Source organism: Paramisgurnus dabryanus, chromosome 10 (genome assembly GCF_030506205.2).
Source record: "Paramisgurnus dabryanus chromosome 10, PD_genome_1.1, whole genome shotgun sequence".
In the NCBI taxonomy this organism is placed as follows: Eukaryota; Metazoa; Chordata; class Actinopteri; order Cypriniformes; family Cobitidae; genus Paramisgurnus; species Paramisgurnus dabryanus.
This window is the reverse complement of record NC_133346.1, coordinates 38,221,782-38,230,953: the sequence shown is the minus strand read 5'-3', so window position 1 is coordinate 38,230,953 and position 9,172 is coordinate 38,221,782. Positions and strand designations below refer to the sequence as shown.

The 9,172-nt window shown below is 36.7% G+C and overlaps 1 long non-coding RNA gene across 1 annotated transcript; it reads left to right on the top strand.

Annotated features, from left to right (window-relative positions):
- Positions 1-1,610: 1,610 nt before the first annotated feature.
- On the top strand, positions 1,611-7,382 carry LOC135718413 (uncharacterized). The gene is made up of 5 exons (XR_010520769.2): positions 1,611-1,677; positions 1,834-1,893; positions 3,647-3,685; positions 6,108-6,304; positions 7,229-7,382. It is a non-coding gene; the product is annotated as an uncharacterized lncRNA (long non-coding RNA).
- The last annotated feature ends 1,790 nt before the right edge of the window (positions 7,383-9,172 follow it).

Below are 9,172 nucleotides of genomic sequence, written 5' to 3'. Positions count from 1 at the left end.
AAGCACATGTGAGAAATGTCTTATCACATGGATCACATGTTACCAAACCAAAAGTAGGCTAATGTTTGCGTAAACATCAACTTTCGGCTTTACTGTGCATCAACAAGTGTGATAATGTGTAGGCCTACTTTTGTTCCAATGATAAATTATATAAATACATTTGAAATCTGCATAAAGGCAATATACACACGAATGTGGTGGCAGATTTTTTTTATCTTTATTTTGACAAAATGATCTATTTGCAAAAATTGACAATATATTTTTAAACAGATATTTGGTTGCTGGCAGGTGGCAATGTTGTAATAGAATAAGACTTAATATTTGGAGAAGGGTTTGCAGACAGTCCTACAGTTGCAATAAAGGCAATGGAAGCTCCTTTGTACAGTGTCATCACATTGTCATCATCAACCTGGAAAAAAAGCCACCCTGTTAGTTACAGTGCATTATCATGAAAAAAATATGCATTAATTGCAATCTTGCATATCCAAGGAACACAGAATTATTTGATGGCTCTGCTGTGCAAATAAGGGGTATATTGATCCGCATTTAACCAATCCCAGTGAGCATGCGCAAGCACACACGCACGCAGGCACACACACACGGGCACACACTGCTGTTTTTCTAGGCGGTTCCAATCTGTTCTGTGTATTCATCTTTTTTACAGTCTATCGTATTCATTCATCCAGATCATCCAGTCAAAAGGCTTTTTCGACTTCATACGGCGCCAAAAGAACTGACATGCCGATGACGTCAAAGTATCGCGAAAGCGATTTGAGGAGTCTGCTTTCAAATCGCTCTCGCGGAACTTTGACGTTGTACGTCTGTCAGTTGATCTGGTTTAATGTGATTCGCGCTCTTTATCCGTTGCAACTTGCTGAGGTAAATCTAAGACTAAATAAGACGAGAAAGTTGAACCTTGCTCATTAAATGGATAAAAGAAAACAATGTAAGAGTTGGTTTGGATAAATATGCGAAGGACAATAAATGTTAAGTGACCCAAAGACGGTTGGTCTTGTGGACAACGAGGAACAAACCGCCTAAAGGCGGTTGGAAAGCGTTTCCAGCACAAATACTCAACGTGAACGGTAACTTAAGTGAATTTCATTTAATTCGTTTATTTGACTTTTATAGGTTTTAAGTCGCCTCATGGTAAACATGTTTATTTGATAAGTCATGTTTAACATGCTACGCAGGCTGCTATTTTTAAATGTTGAGCTGACATAAATGGGAAATATAACAAAACGCGCCTCCGCCTTAAACTGAACTCAGACCAGCGCTTGCACAGCAGTCTGACAGGACCGATCTCCGAATTGATACACGTTATTAAACCACAACTTGTGAGTAAAGTTGTAAAAAAACAATGTCGTTTGATAGCAACAATATCTACAACAATGTATTTATGAGGAGATTCCTTACTGACAGTTAAGTTCATCTGACAGAAATAGGTTTAAGTTAATCAGGTAACTTATTTTTAACAAAATAAATTTCCTTTATTAAAATGTATGAAAGGAAAGTCTATAAAATATTTTTACGCTTTCATTTATGTTATTATTTTATACTCTGCAAGATACTGTTGTATAATCACTTTTGCTTTACTTCAATACAGAGAGCCTTGGGTAAAAAAAGGCAGAGTACCAGTGGTTAAAGACACACAAAATGTGGACCTCAAAACAAATGGTATGTTATGATATAATTGAGAGATATTGTCCTTCAAATTAAATATTTAATACATTTCCGTTGTCATGCTCTCATTTTGTCTCTTTTCTTATATCTTTTCATATATTACTCTCATGTGTCCCCTGTCCTTTTAAATGTGCTTTGGTGTTTTGTAAGGCTACATTTGCTCATGAGGAAGATGATAACGAAGAGGATGAGACTCCTTCAAACCATAAGGTGAATATGCAACCCGGTATCACCCCAAATTAGGTACGTTTACATGCAACCAAATAATCCGTTTGTAATCATATTGATGGCTCAATCATATTGAAAAGTCGTCATGTAAACACCTTAATCAATATGATTGAGGACGATCGGATGCAAATTTGGATCGTATTGAAGTGGTGTACTCCGATCTGTGATCCGATCGAAAAAAAGTATGCATGTAAACACATGAATCATAGTATTTTCTAAATCGGATGCAAAAATACATTGTGCACATGCACTAAACATTTGTGCTCCAAGTTCACGTATTATATTTACCTCTTATATCACATGATTCTCGTCACAGAAACACGCAACAACAAGGTAATGCATCACGTAACGTTAATAGGGTCACACGCTGTGCACGCAATGTACTAAATTCTGCAGCGTTTATGTGTACTTTTAAAACATTAGGCTACTTAAAGTAATTAATATAGCGTTGTGCCTTTTAAAAAGTGTGTTTTCATTACCTATATCTGAAAACTTCTTAAGAACAACTTTCTAACTCAGTGTTAACTTTTATCCAGAGATAAAGCGTGAACTCGACGAGAGATGCTGTCCGCAGCGTAGCGTTGCCAAGTCCTCTGCTTTTTTTCGAGTTTAGATTTGGGCTACTGTTTAAACTGTTTCCAGCAGTTGTTTTTTCTGCGGGTTAAAGATTAAATTATTTCGTTGCTTAGTTCTTGGTATTTGGGCTGTGAAGTCATTGGGCTTTTAGGCTAGTTTTGAACATCCATTCGGATGGTTTTGATATGCGAGTCTGGCAACCCTGGCGGTGTGCTTGTGCAGACTGTCGGTTCGGATTCTATATAATGTACATGTAAACGAACATTTAAATCAGATTGCAGTGTTTAGGGTGCATGTAAACTGTATCGTCGTAACTTTCAATCGTATTAAATTCAGTCGGATTGACAAAATTTTGTGCATGTAAACATAGCCATTGTGTAATAGACAGTTTGGTCCACTAGAGCAGGGTTTTTTCAAACTGGGGTCCCTCAGGTTGTGGTCTAACTGTACGTTAACACTGCTGCCGACTTGAGCTTTCAAAAAAGCTCAGGCCTCCTGGTCAAGGACATTTGTCAATAAGTACGCGGAATCTTGTTGACGCTTTGGCCGCTCTGTCTTTGTCACCATGAAATGTTTCTTCAGAATCAGCTAGCGAATAATGTCTAGGCTATATTCTGATTGGTTGCTGGCGTTTTGGTGCTCCTTGCCGCTTAACCCTGTCATACCTCATTTCAAAAAAGTTGAGCTTCTTTCAACTTTTTGATTGATGCTCTGGTCGCTCAAAACGCGACGCCGATGGATTTGACGCTCCTTGCAGCTGATAGAAGTCAGCTTTCATTGTAAATGAATGACTTCCGGTAACTTTGGAAGCTCAAGTCGGCAGCGGTGTGAAGGTACAGTAAGAGATTCCCCAGCAAATTTCAAGGGAAAAAGACAAATCAAAAATGGTAAATGTATACACAGTAGTAGCAAATTATTTGAGTTTGTAAAAAAATTGCTGAAAACATAATTAGAATGTTTCTTTACAAAATATGGATAAAAACTTTAGGAAAGCGGTCCCTTGCTAAAACTTTATCATATGGGGTACTAGCTATCATACCGTTTAAAAACTCCTGCACTAGCAATACCTGGGTTTGTAAACAGCTGATAGATGTGCAATTTTTCATAATCATTATTTAAAATACTGCTGACCTCAACACTCCATACACTTATTTTTCAGATAGTGGATGATTCACACTCAACTGCAAAGCAATGAAAGGTAAGACAGAACCTGTTTTGTTTACATTCACTTGCTTAAAGGGATAGTTCACCCAAAAATAAAATTAGGGAAATTGACCCACTCTACTGTTGTTACAAACTTGCATCATTTATTTGTGCTGATGAACACAAAGGAAGATATTTTGAGTAATGTTTGTAACCAAACTGATCAGAGGCCCCATTGACTTCCATAATAGGAAAAAGAATACTAGAAGTCAATGGGGCCTCTAATTGATTTGGTTACAAACATTACTCAAAATATCTTCCTTTGTGTTCATCAGAACAAAGAAATGTATCCAGGTTTGTAACAACATTAGAGTGAGTAAATTATGACCATTTTGGGGGGAACTATCCCTTTAATTTAGAGGTGCCCAAACTAGGGCCAATGACCTTTAATTTGGCCAGTCATGCCACGTGAGATAAGGAAACATCATTGACGCAGATGTTCATTAAGGGTGTGCATTGGGACTGCCCTCACAATTCGATTCAATTACGATTCACTAGGTAACGATTCAATTCGATTCTACAATGCATCGCGATGCATCAGAATTCTTCTGTACACAACAAGGCAATTTTTTCATCAATCAAGTAGTAAAGTCAAGTGCAACTATTCTCAACAAAAACGGAAGCTTAGCAGCTTTAAGACAATGACAATTATATACCTGAGATGAGAATTTTAAACACAGCGTAAGTCTTGTCTAGTTTCCCATTAACTTCGTAGAATCCGAAATGTGGCCATATGTCTGCTTTCCATGGAAAAGGGTGCGTTTTTATTGTCCACTCGAGGCCAGAAAATAAACAGTGACATCATCGATTATGGCACTTTGCTGCATCGATGCTGAATCGGGCATGCGCGCATTGCGATGCATCGCCGAATCGATTATTGTTGACACCCCTAATGTTCATATTTCTAATTAAACAGTTTTTAAAATGTAATTTTTTTTGTTTTATTTGTACATTACAAAAATGTAAATTGAAATTAAATGCAAGGAATTAAAATGAATACATTTATTTTTAATGTACATGGATACTTGAAGGTGTGCATCACGAAACTCAACGAACTCAGGTACCCTGCACTATAGGCTAATAATGGGGAGGTCGAGGCAGTGGCACACAGACAAAGGAAAATGTAAATGTAAAAATGATTGGCAATATAATTTTCTCAGTTACCTTTGAAAATAAAACTGTATTAGTTATGCATAAACAGTAGTGCTGTGTTCAAAATATCGATACGAAGATACATCGTCATGAACACCTGACGATGCGCGCATATATACAGCACCTTCCGTATCAATTTGGATGCACTTTTGAAAGAAGCATGACGAATCGCTGTTGATCGAAAATACGCATATGACTCGCGGAATATGTAGAGTTAAAGTTAAAGGGCGCACGGGTCTGCACAACTTGCAAACTTCTATTAAATACAGTAGTATTAGATTTGACTGCATGTGTATACATATATTCATAGATATAGAATAATTAAATGAGAGACAAATATAATGGTTATAGTAAGGCACTATATTTGTAAATCTGCTTTAAAAAAAAAACATTATTTAAGTATTACTTAAAGTATTTCTACGAATTACCCCAAAAGCTAATAAATAAATGTCAAACACACAACAGTTACAACACTGCTTATTCAATGTATAATAAACAGATAATAATAATGTTACTAAATTCTGAACAAAATGTAATTCAAAATATTATTGTATTGTGATGTGCATTGTATCGTGGCCTTGTATCGGGATATGTACCGTATCGGGAAATTGTTGGCAACAAAGTAATGTTTGCTTATTTATTTTTTAAATATTAGAAATTTATAAATTAGGAGAATCAGGGCAACTTTTATTTTAATATATAACACAGCAACATTTACTTTAAACTCTCAGCTCTTAGTCAGGTTGGGTTTTTGGCCCTTGGTAGAAAAAAGTTTGGGCACCCCTGCTTTAATGTGCAAAAAAGTATATTTTAGACAGGCAGTAAAAGTTAAGAGAAAACAAAACACAATTCTTTGTTTGTCTCTTAATTGTACTGAGCAAAATTAAAGAAGCATAGGTTTTGGGCTTATTACTAAAAAAGAGTCTACAAAGTTCTCCAGGCCTTTAAGGGCAAAGTCCACCCTTACAAGAAAATTCTGTTGTCATTTACTTACCCTTATGTCCTTTCAATTCCATACACTTATGTTACTCTGTGGAACACAAAGAAAGGTATTTCTATAATACCTAGTAATATAAACAGATTGAAAGATGAACAGAATGTAAGGTTTTACTCACAATATTGAAGATTAACATAATGGTAAATTGGTAAATAATGTTTATTTTGGGGTCATCTGTCCCTTTAGTTGTTACACTATTGTATTTAAAATATTTTTCCAAGGTGGGCTGGCCTGTTAAAATAGAATTATGTTTTTTTTATCTTTACAGAACACATCTGTCACTAAATTGAACCCAGTCACCTTGGATTATGCCCAAAAGTGTGAGAATTACAAGAAACTCACCAGAACTGTGATGGACTCCATTTCCACCTTAGAAAAAATGACAACATGCTCCGTCACAGGAAAAAAAGGGACCACTGGTGAACAAAGACAGAGTCCTGACAGAGAAAGTGAAGCTAGTAATAGGTAAGCATGTTACAATATTGTGAGTTTTGGGCAAATTATAGTTTACCAACTTGTTTACACAAATATTATTCTTTTTAACTATTACATTCCTATTCTAATGTTGCTTTTCCATTACATAGTACCCCACGGTTTGGTTTAGTTTGGGTCGCGTCAGCTTACTTTTGGGAGCTTTTCCATTGGGTGCAGTACATAGTACCCGATACTTTTTTTCGTACCACCTCAGTTGGGGTTCAAAGTGACCCGAGCTGATACCAAACGTGATGCGAAAACGTGATAGGCACCCCTATAATCCCTGCCACTAGGAAGTGATACTAAACTCAATGGAAAAGCTAACCACACCAAAGTGAGGTGAGCTGACCCGACCCAAACTAAACTAAACCGTGGGGTACTATGCAATGGAAAAGCGCCATAAATGCAGAGTAAGATCATACACCAATACAAATAACAATACTTACTAGGGTTGGGTATCATGAATCAGTTTCATTTTAGAACCGATTGAAACTTTAAAGAACCGGGGATTCGATACGATGCACGCATTTTGATTCTTTTGATCGATTCCTGACTTTTCTCATGCATTCTCGCATGGCGAAACAGTAGTGAGCATTTTATTGTTGTATCTACCTGCATATGCCAGGACCTGCGACAAGAACAGGTGTTTCATTATGCACATGCATAGTTAATCATAATCAATATTTAAAAGTTGTAATGCTAACCAAATGCTGCCATAACCACAAAAAATAAATAAACCCACACGATCATGGTTTCATAATCGGTCGTCGATGCCACATTCAAGTGGCCATTCCTACAAAGACCATACAACTAAAAACAGCGAATCCTGAAATTCAAAAAGAAAAAGTAAATGCTATCAAGAGAGACTGATGCTTGAACTGCTCTAATGTTTTTTTTTTTTTTTTTCTAAAACAGGGAGCCTGCTGGAAGAGAATCTGAGGACTGATGCACATATAACAATGGACATGCATAAAGACACATCTCTCTCTCTCTCTCTCTCTCCCACATACACACACACTCAGATATACAGTTGTTGTTGTATGGACAGCATTTTATTGATACTTGTTTTTTTATGAATATGTTTGGATACTTCTTAAAATTTGCTGTATGTTTGCAAATAAATTCTCCATTTGAATCAGTTTTTCCTTACAGTAAAATGTGTCTTATGTCAAAGTCACATCATGGTGCCTTTATTTTATATCACCGACATCTTAGCAAGATTATAGCTTACCTTATAACTTATAGCTTGGGGTCAAAGGGTGAGTTTGAGTCCTGGGTTATGATAAGCAATTGTATGGCCTACTTTATATACTTTAACACTCAAGTTCACATGTGAAAATATACGTGATCACATGAGAAATCCATGTGATCACATGTGCATAATGTGATGACAATTTTTTGTGCTTCACATGGAAATTCACATGTGATTCGCACAAAAGTGTTCCAAAAGCACACATTTCCCATGTGCAAAACACATGTTCTGCATGTGATTCTAACATGTTTTCATGTGTCACATGTGATTTTAACATGTTTTCACACAATAAATTTCACATGTGAAATATGTGCTTTTGGAACATTTTTGTGTGAATCCCATGTGAAACACATGTGATCACATGTGCATAATGTGGTGACCATTTTTATTACATGTGCCACATGTGATCCACTAATTTCCCATGTGTTTCACATGGGATTCACACAAAAATGTTCCAAAAGCACACATTTCACATGTGAAATTGAAAGGGAATTTGCATGTGCTTCACATGTGAATTTGCATGTGCTTCACATGTGAGCCCATGTGATTCACATGTGAGCCCATGTGTTTCACATGTGAGCCCATGTGTTTCACATGTGATTCACATGTGAGCCCATGTGATTCACATGTGAATTTGCATATGTTTCACATGTGATTTTGCATGTGTTTCACATGTGAATTTGCATGTGCTTCACATGTGAGCCCATGTGTTTCACATGTGATTCACATGTGAGCCCATGTGATTCACATGTGAAATTGCATGTGATTCACATGTGAATTTGCATGTGTTTCACATGAGAATTTGCATGTGTTTCACATGTGATTTTGCATGTGTTTCACATGTGATTTTGCATGTGTTTCACATGTGATTTTGCATGTGTTTCACATGTGAATTTGCATGTGTTTCACATGTGAATTTGCATGTGTTTCACATGGGATTTTGCATGTGTTTCACATGTGAATTTGCATGTGTTTCACATGGGATTTTGCATGTGTTTCACATGGGATTTTGCATGTGTTTCACATGGGATTTTGCATGTGTTTCACATGTGAATTTGCATGTTTTTCACATGTGATCTCATGTGTTTCACATGGGAATTCACATGTGATTCACACAAAAGTGTTCCAAAAGCACACATTTCCCATGTGCAAAACACATGTTCTACATGTGATTTTAACATGTTTTCATGTGCCACATGTGATTTTAACATGTGTTCACACATTAAATTTCACATGTGCAAAATCACACACATGTGATCACATGTGGCCACATGTGTATTGCACATGTGAGCATGTGTATTGCACATGTGGCCACATGTGTATTGCACATGTGAGCAGATGTGTTTTGCACATGTGAGCACATGTGTTTTGCACATGTGAAATACATGTGCTTTTTCTGTAAGGGTACCTTTGCTCTCGCGGTACTCTGATGTCATACGCCAACCAGTCAGCGCCGCACCATTTAAAGTCGAACACACAAAGCGTCAAGGCAGGGCCGCTGGAAGTCATTTTGAACAGGGGGTGCTGTGAAATTTTTAAACAAAAAACCTATGAGCCTATAGACCTATTTAAAATACATTTTAAAAATAAATACATTGAAGATTTAC